Below are 10,297 nucleotides of genomic sequence, written 5' to 3'. Positions count from 1 at the left end.
AAGATGGGACTCCCGTAGGCCCATATGTACTCAAGATGATTGGATACATAGAAAACCTACAGAGATTGAGATTTCCCCTTCGCCAAGAGCTGGCCACTGACTTGATCTTGCAGTCCTTGCCAGAGAGCTACAGTCAGTTTGTCATGAATTATAACATGAACGAAATTGACAAGCCACTGCCCGAGCTGCTTAGTATGTTTTGCAAACTACTGAGCTTAACCTTAAGAAGGTTTAGCTCAACTCCATTTTGATGGTGCAAAAGGGTAAAGGCAAGGCCAAGCCTAAAGGTAAGGGAAAGTCCCAAGCCAAGGGCAAAGGCAAGGCACTGAAACCCAAAGGAGGGGTCGCCAAGGATGCTACCTGCTTCCACTGCGGTCAGACCGGGCACTGGAAGAGGAACTGCAAAATCTACCTGGAAGATCTTAAGAAGAAGAGAAGTGAGACTTCTACTTCAGGTATATAAATTATAGAAGTCAATCTATCTATTTCTTCATCATGGGTATTAGATACCGGATGTGCTTCTCACATTTATACTAATGTGCAGGCGCTGAGAAATAGCAGGACATTGACAAAGGACGAGGTGGACCTACGAGTAGGCAATGGAGCACGGGTTACTGCTGTTGCTGTAGGAACTTATCATCTATCTCTGCCTTCTGGGCTTGTATTAGAATTAGATGAATGTTTTTAATGTGCCTGCTTTAACTAAGAACATAATTTCAGTTTCTTGTTTAGACAAGAAAGGTTTTTCATTTATAATAAAGAACAAATGTTGTTCAGTTTATTTAAATGATATGTTCTATTGTAGTGCACCTCTGATGAATGGACTCTATATTCTAGACCTTGAGAACCCTATCTATAACATAAGTACCAAGAGGTTCAAGTCAAATGAAATGAACCAAACATATCTCTGGCACTGTTGCTTAGGTCATATAAATGACAAATGCTTATCCCAGCTCCATAAAGATGGTTTGCTGGACTCATTTGATTTTGAATCATATGAGACATGCGAGTCATGCCTTCTAGGCAAGATGACCAAGACTCCCTTTAGTGGACACAGTGAGAGAGCGACTGACTTGTTAGGTCTTTTACATAGTGATGTATGTGGCCCTTTCAATGTCACTGCTAGAGGTGGTTATAGATACTTCATTACATTTATTGATGACTTCAATAGATATGATTATGTGTACCTGATGACACATAAGTCAAAATCCTTTGAAAAGTTCAAAGAATTCAAGAATGAAGTACAAAACTAGCTTGGCAAGAGTATTAAGATACTTCGATCAGATCGAGGTGGTGATTACCTTAGCCATGAGTTTTGTGACTATCTAGCTGAGTGTGGGATTCTATCTCAACTCACTCCTCCTGGAACACCACAGTGGAATGGTGTATCCGAAAGTAGGCATCATACCCTATTAGATATGATACGGTCTATAATGAGTCACATAGATCTTCCTATATATCTTTGGGGCTATGCTCTAGACACAGCAACCTTCATTCTCAACCGAGTTCCATCTAAGGCTGTAATAAAGACACCATATAGGATATGGACTGGGAGAGATGCCCAGGTGTCTTTTATGATGATTTGGGATTGTGAGACTTACATTTGACATCAAGTCTCGGACAAATTGGGACCCAAATCCGATAAGTGTTATTTTATTGGATATCCCAAGGAAACAAAGGGATATTACTTCTACATTCCCAGTCAACACAAGATAGTTGTGGCTAAGACTGGAGTATTTCTAGAAAAGGATTTTGTTTCTAGAAAGACTAGTGGGAGTACGTTCGATCTTGAAGAAGTTCAAGATCTGAACCATAGCACTGAAGCCTCGATGGAAGTTGAACTGGAACCATAAAGTGTTGTGGATGATGTTGTTCCACAAGGAGTTGAGGAACAACAACCAGTTCAAGTAGACCTACCTCTTCGCAGGTCTGATAGGGTGCATCGTCAGCCTGAGAGATATTCATTTCTCTTGTCTGACCATGATGACGTTGTGCTCATTGAGGATGAGCCTACCTCCTATCAGGAAGCTGTGATGAGACCAGATTCCAAGAAATGGCTAGAGGCCATGAGATTCGAGATGGAATCCATGTACACTAACCAAGTATGGACTTTGGTTGATCCACCTGAAGGGGTCAAACCCATTGGGTATAAGTGGGTCTTTAAGAGAAAGACTGACATAGATGGACTTATTTATAAGGGTTGCTTGGTAGCTAAAGGTTTCAAGCAAATTCATGGTATTGACTATGATGAAACATTTTCTCCAGTAGCGATGTTTAAATCCATTCGGATCATGCTTGTTATTGCAGTGTACCACGATTATGAGATCTGGCAGATGGATGTCAAAACTGTGTTTCTGAATGGAAACCTGCTCGAGGATGTGTACATGACACAACCTGAGGGTTTTGTAGATCCATAGCATACTAGCAGAGTATGCAAGTTGCATAGGTCCATTTATGGACTAAAGCACGTTTCTCGGAGCTCGAATCTTCGATTCAATGATGCAATCAAACAGTTTGGTTTCATCAAGAATGAAGATGAACCTTGTGTCTACAAGAAGGTTGTAGGGAGCACAGTTGTCTTCCTTATATTATATGTGGATAACATACTACTCATTGAGAAAGACATCCCTTTGTTGCAGTCTGTCAAGACTTGGCTAGGGACTTGTTTCTCAATGAAGGACTTAGGTGAAGCATCCCGCATTCTAGGCATACAGATCTATAGAGATAGATCTAAGAGATTGCTTGGCCTAAGTCAGAGTACATACATTGACAAGGTACTACTTCGGTTTGCCATGCAGAACTCCAAGAAGGGATTTCTGCCAATGTCACATGGTGTGAGTCTTTCGAAGACTCAAGGTCCCTCTTCTAGAGAGGAGAGAGCCCGCATGGATAAGATCCCTTATTCTTCAGCCATAGGATCTATCATGTACGCCATGCTATGTACTCGTCCTGATGTCTTATATGCTTTAAGCATAACAAGCAGATACCAGTCAGATCCAAGTGAAAGTCACTAGATAGCAGTCAAGAATATTCTTAAGTATTTGAGAAGGACTAAAAATGGAGGCAATGACGAGTTAGCTGTAAAGGTTTACAGTGATGCTATCTTCCAAACTTATCAGGATGATTATCGATCGCAGTCAGGGTTCATGTTTTGCATAAATGGTGGTGCTGTGAGCAGGAAGAGTTCGAAGCAGGACACAGTCGCTGATTCTACAACAGAGGCCGAATATATTGCTCCATCAGAAGCAGCAAAGGAGGCAGTTTGGATCCGTAAGTTCATTACTGAGCTTGGGGTGGTTCCTAGCATAGCTGATCCATAGAGCTCTATTGTGACAACAATAGAGCAATAGCACAGGCTAAGGAACCTCTCTCACACCTGCGGACCAAACACATACTATGACGCTTCCATCTCATTCGAGAGATCATCGATAGAGGAGATGTGAAGATTTGCAGAGTACCCACTGAGGCTAACATCGCAGATCCCTTGACCAAGGCTTTGGCACAGAGAAAGCATGATGGTCACACTAGGTCTTTGGGCCTTAGAGCCTATACTGATTGGCACTAGTGCTAGTGGGAGATTGTTAGTTAACCCTAGAGCCAATCATTTGATGATTGTTGTATGAACTCGTTGTATCATATTCTTATATATATAAAGGCATTTATTTATGGTTATTATGCTTACTTGTATTGGTGCCAAATAACTAAGAATAATAGCGTCCTTGAGTAGAAGGTTCTTACCTATATCAATCAGTTAGTTGAATCGATAGTGAGATAATATAGGGAACACAACTCTTAATCATTCCTAGTCAAGTATTAGCATTCAGGGACAATGTTAATGCAACGAGACTAGCATGTAGGTCAACTCAATGACTTGATCTCACAAGTCATGGATATAGAGATATCAAGTTGACACATGGGTATGCATTGGAGAATGTATACTGAATGACCCGCCATGAGAAAGTATCATGGATCGTTATATGAGTGTCATATACTTTCTCATGTGGCTATTAGTATGACTACTAGTCCTTGGACCTGAAGTCACCATGGTTCCCTATATAAGGAGTTACATACTTTGGCTTCGTCAAACGTCACCTATAACTGGGTGGACTATAAAGATGATTACTAGGTATGTAACAAATTATGCGGAGGGATGTGAGTGATGTAGATGGTATCTATCCCTCCTATATGACGGGAGAGACATCGATATTCTTGATAGAGTGAGACCACTAAGTGCATGGCCATGCCCAAATGAGTCAATATGAGATGTTGAGCTCATTTGATTAAGTGAGTCTACTTGGGATTCAAGATTTAGATTGATTATATGATAACATGGTCTATGCCTTACATTGATCAATTTAGATGTCAAGGATAGAAGGACACTTGTCATATATTGTGAAGAGTCACAATTAGTAGTCACAAGGTGATGTTGGATCTCAACATTCTTATAACTTGGATAATAATGATGTGTTGCTAGATACCGTTCATTACTTATGCTTCTAAATGGGTTTAGGAGCATTACTAATGTTATAAGAACCTATAGGGTCACACACAAAGGGCAATTACATGGAGATTAGGTTCATTTGAGGAACCTAAAGGATTAGGTCCATTTGATGAACCAAATTGGATTAAGAGTAATCCAAATTAGGCTAATTGAGTTGGACTCAATTTGGTTCATGTGTTAGATGAGTCTAATTTGGTCTTAGACTCATTGAGTCAATTTAATTCAATGAATAGAGATTCATTAAATTAAATTTGACTTGAACCAATAGTTAAATTTGATCAACCATGGGAGAGAAGTGGTCAAGTTTGACTTGACTTGAGAGGAAGATCAAGAGTCAAGTTTGACTTGACCATTTGCCACCTCATTGGTGAGTTGGCAAAGAGTGGACCAATGATGATGATCCACATCATAATGGTTGCTTAAGTGGGATGCCACCTCATGGGAGTTACCAAGAGTTGTGACTCTTGGTATTCCATGGAGGTTATTAACCTCTTATTGTGGTCGGCCACAATTGATTCAAGAGAGGAGTTTTTCATTTTTAGTGTAACTCTCATCTTCTTCCTCAAGCTCTCTTCTCTCCCTCTCTTCCTCCGTTGCCGAGAGCCACAAAGGGTGCTAGCACACTCTAGTGTCTTTTCTCCATCTCCTTGTTCGTGTGGATACACATAGAGGAGTGTCTACTTTGAAATTCTCGAGATCCGGCATCATTTTGACGATCAGTATTAAGCGAAGGGCATCGCTTCAAAGGTATACCTTCTGATCTTGTAGATTTAATGTAGATCTAGGAGTAGAGAAACTTGTACACGAATTTTAAACTTCGCACGGATCCGGTGACATGGGATTCGGGGTTTCTGCAACGTAAAAAGGCAGTTTTTGCGGCCTGAAAATCCCAACAGGCCCCTGATGTCGATGTCTATCACACTCATAAATTAAATTAATAAATGTATATTCCACTGAACCCCTTAATTTCACAATAACGTTGTAGTAACGAACCCAGGATCGATCTCTCGAGGAACAAACGGTAGGATGTAAACTTAGGATCGTATTTTATTCCTATTTTTGGGGTTTTTAACATGAAAATGGGGGTTAAACTTTGAATATAAATCTAACAAATGAAAAGCACAGAAAAATAAGAATTAATCTAATGTATAAACGAAACTCTAACTATGTGCCAATAATCAAATCACAATGCATTGTCACCCTACATGTGATTAAACCATCAACACACACTTAAACTAAATATGAAATAACGAGACACAATTGAATTCTAACCTAAAGTTGAATTTAATCCCTAAATTAAAACTTAACAACTAACTAAGCATCAAACAAGAATTAAACTAAATGTATCAATGAAATTACAACTCCAAACAAGAATTAAACTTCAACAAAACAAAGAAATGCTAAATTGCAATGATAAGAACTTAACAAACATAAAAGGAATATGTTCTAAGCTATAAAAAATAGTAACAAAGCTAAATAAACCCTAACCGATCCATTCTCACAATCAATCTAACAAGCAACACACTCTTGCCGTCACACAAGAGTGCCAAAGTCTAGACCACCCAACTCTGGACCTTAATGAAGAACCTCAGCTGCGTCTCAGTTCAAGGAGTGCTCAACAACGCCGACGGATCACCCCCGATGAGCTAGAACAACCCGGAACCCCATGAATGGCCGGAAATCTGGATTTCTGCTACCCGGAGCTCTCTGGATCTGGGATGATGTTACGGACTGCGGATGGGCATCGGATGAAGCTCAATAACGCCGGCGGACCACCTCCAAGCGCCACTGATGGGAATCGGAGTGCAGATTTGGAGGACCACTTCCAAATCTCGCTGGAATAGAGAAATCGCCGGATGAGAAATTCCACCGGAGGAAACACCCACCGGAGGCTCCAGATGATCGGGATGACGCCACCGAGAAGCTCTGCACTAAGGTTGAAACTCGAAAGATGGATTGGAGAAGGGAAAGGGGTCGAAATCATGAGAAGACACCGCGGAATGAAGCTGCGCTATGGAGGAGTCGACGAAGCCTGGAAGCTACTGTAGCTTCTGTTTTGAATCTGTTCCAGATCTGAACGGACGGTTGTGATTGATTTGTCTCTTGATCAACGGTGAAAAATCATCCAAAATCCGATCCGGAGGTACTGATCTTCATCTAGGGTCTGGATCTTCTCTCCCGTAGTTCGGATCGACCAGATCTTCACTGGATGGTTCAGATCTGCCTAATCTTCTATGAACGGTCCAGATTAATTCAGGTTTAATCAATGGATATATGAACTCAGATCTGGATCAAAACCTCTTGATCTTCATCTATGGCTGAGATATCCTCCTCATTAGGTTGGATGGGCCAAATCTTCACTGGATGGTTCAGATCTGTCCTATTCTTGATGAATGACCCCTAATGCTCCAAAGCTTTATCTTCTCATTTAAACTCCGATTCGAGCCCAATTTTGGTTCAAATAGATCCACATCCATGATCCTTTGATGCCTACAAAATAAGAATCAAATATTAGCATCAAATAACATAAAAATAAAATAATTTACAATTAAGTTCAAAATCGGTACAATGCATAAAAATGCGATGTAACCTTGATTTAAACCTATGAAATCAACATTAAACCATGCATATATGAATCAAAATAATACGGTAAAATCATGGTTATCAAATCCCCCACACTTAGTCTTGAACGTCCCGTGAAAGTAAAGAAAACTAAAAATCATCGGCACAGAAATTCCCTAACAATACCTAGAAGATAGTAAAAGGAATTTAACTGAGACCATCTAAAGATCATAACAATCATAAATACAATTCAAACAATAATCAGTAGGTATGGTTGTTTCAATCCAATTGAAAAATTAAGCAAGTTGCAATCTCACAAGGTATTTACCTATTCTAGCTCTGACACTCAAAAATGTGTATAAGTGGAGCTCACTCAATGCAACTCACAACATTTCACTACCATAAGCTTGCTTATTTTCTAATTCTCCACCACTATAAATGTAGCATACATGAATCAAAAGGATTTATCATCAAGAATTGAGATGAAAGCAAGAAGAACAATAAAAGTGAATGAAATAGGCAAAAGAAAAGAATTTAGTGAAAATTTTGAAGATGAGAGTATTGGAGGAATATACTGGATGAGTTGACCAATTCGATGTATAAAGAGATGAATACCATTTGTCTTTAACAATTCAAAAGACCAAGCTAAACTCCCCTTCAATTTGATGGCAAACTAAAAATCTTGATACTCTATCTTCACAATTGATACTCCCTTGATGTGCCATTTTTTTCTTCACTGTTTTTTTTTTCACTTTTGAAAGATAAAACAATCTCACATCAATTTATGAAGAACTCCCTATTTATGAAGAACTCTCTCCCCCACACTTAAACTTGGCCGTCTCAGACAATTTAACAATTCATGCTCCTCCAATTACTTGATACACTTCCAGCCACTCTTTACTTATCTTCATTCTGCAGCTTTTATGGATATACTGCCAGCAACAATTAAGAAGACCTTAGTTGAACTAAGCAGCAATAAGAATCAGCAAGAAACAGGGTTCCAACATCAAATTTCCATAAATCCAGAATACAACATATTCCACATTTCATTGATAAATTTCTACACCTTATGCATGCTTCTCAAATCCTGCATCACAACTGACTCAAGTTCATAAATCAGATTCAGCAAGAGTTCATAAATTTGAAACTTTCCAAGGCTTTTTCGAAATTCAGTCTTAAATCAACACACTGATTAATCAGTAATCTCCAGCTTAATTCATGAAAAGTTGAAATATCAGTTAAAGAATTTGCTAGACCTTCAATTCCAATTCTGCAACTCATGTTCCAGCAACAAAATCTAAAAGAATTTAAACTGCCGGTTGATCAATTGAAGGAACAAGTAATCCACAAATTGGAAATCAATAGAATATCCATTTCAAAATTCATTTCGAACTTCACTTATGCAACAACAGATTCAACTTAACAGCGGATTCAACTTATCCATCATGTTGTTCACTTACAGCAGCAACAGATTTAATCAATTTCTGCATTCCAGCATACAGATTCAACTTAATAGAATAAGGAAAAATTAGAAATCCCCCTTGTTTTAACCAGGAATATGAGTTGGCACATAGCTCCAAAAACTAAACAGCCAATAGAATGAGATAACAGCCAAATTCTCATCAAAATCTAGTCCACACATAGGTTTAATTTAGACCTGCAATCCCAATTTTGGATCTAAACTTAAGTTCCCAGATTCTGCCACAAAATCAATTCTGTAAAATTTTCTAGCAAGTTGAGCTCTAGAAGATAGTTTATTCGATAATGAATCTAAAGAACTTCGAATTCCATCCATTTTGGATTAGAAATATCAAGAAAACTTTGGCACAAACTAAACATTCTAGAAAATCAGAATTCAGTTCCAGAGTTATGACTGCATTCCTTGCTTTCTCCCCTTTTTTTTTATTGGCACCCTCCTTTGCATATGATCTACAGCAAGACTTAACCGTATTTTCTTAAAATGACATAAAATTTCAACTCGAATTCTAACTCCCTTCTGTTGCAGTAACAGTCCAGAACCAAAGCTGTAGTTTTGTTTCAGTTTCCAGTTTTCAACTTTGTTTCCCTGTTTGGTATCTAATTTCTCATCAAAAAAATCTTGTAAACTCTAGAGAAGAAGGACAACCATTCATCAATACTAAATAGCAGCTGGGTTTCAGATTTTTCAATGGACCAATAGCCCTTGAACTCCATTTTGCCCAGCCAACTACTAATTTCAGTGTTTCCTCAATGCTCGACTTTGTATCAACCTATCATCATGATATTCAGATTTTTAATTCAGTATAAGCTTGAAAAGAATGGCACACCATTTGTTATTGAGCATGCAATACATTTACTTGAATTTCTCAATGATTTGAGAATTTTAAGAGGAAGTTGGCACATAATTGGCACATCGATTCCAAAACTTCACTATTTTGAGTGGACTAAATCCTTCCTTTAAATAGAGAAATCAAAGTGCACCAAGAATTCCACTTGTTCCTTCACTCTTGAAATCTTTACCATATCTTCTTCTTTTCTTGGTATTGCTTCTATATTCTTGGTACATTACTGCTTCCACACTAGCTGCATTTGTTTTCTTTTCTATTTCTGTAATCTCTTCAGCTTTTCATTCCTGTATCAAGCATGTCATTGTTTCAGATTTTAAACCTGTAGCTTACATCATTACTCCAACTCTTCAATTATCCACCAAAAATTCAATAGATGAAGGATCAAACTGCATTCTGTAGTAATCCAGCTGACATTTCTGCTTTTAGCAGATGATATCAAGATCATCTCCTGCATCTATATCAGCTTTGATCACAAAATCCAGCATTAATCAATCACAACTCCAAAACCAGCAATTTAAATCTATATCTGCAACTTATAATTTTTCAGAATTTACTTACTGTAGCAACCATTTTCTCTATTAAAATTCAGATTCTCAGTTCTTTAATTCAGAAATGATTTTAGAATTCTGGTTTTCCAAAGTTTCCAATTAAAGAGTTTAAAGAGTCAACTTTAGTAATCCACAACTTCCTGCAACAACCAGCTGAAACATTTCAGAAATCCAGATCTGAATTATGATTCCATGGTAGCTCCAATTAAAATTACACAGAATTTAGCTTGGAAAAGAGAATCATTTGGCACTGAAATGATAGGAGCTTGTGTTCAGTTCATATTCTTAACAGGAGTAACATGATGAATTGACACAAAACAGGGTTGATTCCTTGTCTAACTTTTGATATACATTCAGAC

This window comes from Zingiber officinale, chromosome 7A (assembly GCF_018446385.1).
Source record: "Zingiber officinale cultivar Zhangliang chromosome 7A, Zo_v1.1, whole genome shotgun sequence".
NCBI lineage: Eukaryota > Viridiplantae > Streptophyta > Magnoliopsida > Zingiberales > Zingiberaceae > Zingiber > Zingiber officinale.
Note: the sequence above shows the minus strand (reverse complement) of the source record.